We start from the raw sequence: 2,500 nt of genomic DNA, 5'->3' as shown, positions 1-2,500 counted from the left end.
CCGCGCGCGGACTTTGTCGTGCGACACCGTCGGAGGTACTGCCCGAGCCCGTCGGAGGTACCGCCGAGAAAGAAAGCAACACGCCGCGAGTCGACTTTTGCATCGCCCGAAAGCCGGAGGTACCGCCGAAAGCGAAAGCAACACGCCGCGAGTGGACTTTGTCGCGCGACAATGTCGGAGGTACAGCCCGAGCCTGCCGGAGGTACCGCCGAGAACGAAAGCAACACGCCGCGAGCCGACTTTTGCATCGGCCGTACGCCGGAGGTACCGCCGAGAGCGAAAGCAACACGCCGCGAGTGGACTTTGTCGCGCGACAATGTCGGAGGTACAGCCCGAGCCCGTCGGAGGTACCGCCGAGAGAGAAAGCAACACGCCGCGCGCGGACTTTATCGTGCGACATCGACGGATGTATCGCCCGAGCGAGCGTCCGGAGGTACCGCCGAGAGCGAAAGCAACACGCCGCGAGTCGACCTTTGCATCGCCCGAAAGCCGGAGGTACCGCCGAGAGCGAAAGCAACACGCCGCGAGTGGACTTTGTCGCGCGACAATGTCGGAGGTACAGCCCGAGCCCGTCGGAGGTACCGCCGAGAACGAAAGCAACACGCCGCGCGCTGACTTTGTCGTGCGACACCGTCGGAGGTACCGCCCGAGCCCGTCGGAGGTACCGCCGAGAAAGAAAGCAACACGCCGCGAGTCGACTTTTGCATCGCCCGAAAGCCGGAGGTACCGCCGAGAGCGAAAGCAACACGCCGCGAGTGGACTTTGTCGCGCGACAATGTCGGACGGTACTGCCCGAGCCAGCCGGAGGTACCGCCGAGAACGAAAGCAACACGCCGCGCGCGGACTTTATCGTGCGACATCGACGGAGGTACCGCCCGAGCGAGCGTCCGGAGGTACCGCCGAGAGCGAAAGCAACACGCCGCGAGTCGACTTTTGCATCGCCCGTAAGCCGGAGGTACCGCCGAGAGCGAAAGCAACACGCCGCGAGTGGACTTTGTCGTGCGACACCGTCGGAGGTACCTCCCGAGCCCGTCGGAGGTACCGCCGAGAACGAAAGCAACACGCCGCGAGCCGACTTTTGCATGGCCCGTACGCCGGAGGTACCGCCGAGAGCGAAAGCAACACGCCGCGAGTGGACTTTGTCGCGCGACAATGTCGGAGGTACAGCCCGAGCCCGTCGGAGGTACCGCCGAGAGAGAAAGCAACACGCCGCGCGCGGACTTTATCGTGCGACATCGACGGATGTATCGCCCGAGCGAGCGTCCGGAGGTACCGCCGAGAGCGAAAGCAACACGCCGCGAGTCGACCTTTGCATCGCCCGAAAGCCGGAGGTACCGCCGAGAGCGAAAGCAACACGCCGCGAGTGGACTTTGTCGCGCGACAATGTCGGAGGTACAGCCCGAGCCCGTCGGAGGTACCGCCGAGAACGAAAGCAACACGCCGCGCGCTGACTTTGTCGTGCGACACCGTCGGAGGTACCGCCCGAGCCCGTCGGAGGTACCGCCGAGAAAGAAAGCAACACGCCGCGAGTCGACTTTTGCATCGCCCGAAAGCCGGAGGTACCGCCGAGAGCGAAAGCAACACGCCGCGAGTGGACTTTGTCGCGCGACAATGTCGGAGGTACTGCCCGAGCCAGCCGGAGGTACCGCCGAGAACGAAAGCAACACGCCGCGCGCGGACTTTATCGTGCGACATCGACGGAGGTACCGCCCGAGCGAGCGTCCGGAGGTACCGCCGAGAGCGAAAGCAACACGCCGCGAGTCGACTTTTGCATCGCCCGTAAGCCGGAGGTACCGCCGAGAGCGAAAGCAACACGCCGCGAGTGGACTTTGTCGTGCGACACCGTCGGAGGTACCTCCCGAGCCCGTCGGAGGTACCGCCGAGAACGAAAGCAACACGCCGCGAGCCGACTTTTGCATGGCCCGTACGCCGGAGGTACCGCCGAGAGCGAAAGCAACACGCCGCGAGTGGACTTTGTCACGCGGCTACGTCGGAGGTACCACCCGAGCCCGTCGGAGGTACCGCCGAGAACGAAAGCAACACGCCGCGCGCGGACTTTATCGTGCGACACCGTCGGATGGTACCGCCCGAGCCCGTCGGAGGTACCGCCGAGAACGAAAGCAACACGCCGCGAGCCGACTTTTGCATCGCCCGTACGCCGGAGGTACCGCCGAGAGAGAAAGCAACACGCCGCGCGCGGACTTTGTCGTGCGACATCGCCGGAGGTACCGCCCGAGCCCGTCGGAGGTACCGCCGTGACGTCGGAGGTACCGCCGAGCCCGTCGGAGGTACCGCCGAGCCTGTCGGTGCTCCTTACAAGTATCCGTTTTCGGCCATCGGGACGCCCGATTTTGTTTAATGTCATCTCTTTTTCTTCGATCCATCCCGTCTGTGCTGTCGTTCGGTCGCTGTCGACCCGTTCGGATCGATCATCGTAATCCGATCGTTCGCAGCGACTAAGTCCCGTTCGCCTCGTTTCATCGGCGCTCGCGCCCATAAG

This window comes from Pogonomyrmex barbatus, unplaced genomic scaffold, assembly GCF_055798465.1.
Source record: "Pogonomyrmex barbatus isolate J1 unplaced genomic scaffold, ASM5579846v1 scaffold51, whole genome shotgun sequence".
In the NCBI taxonomy this organism is placed as follows: domain Eukaryota; kingdom Metazoa; phylum Arthropoda; class Insecta; order Hymenoptera; family Formicidae; genus Pogonomyrmex; species Pogonomyrmex barbatus.
Note: the sequence above shows the minus strand (reverse complement) of the source record.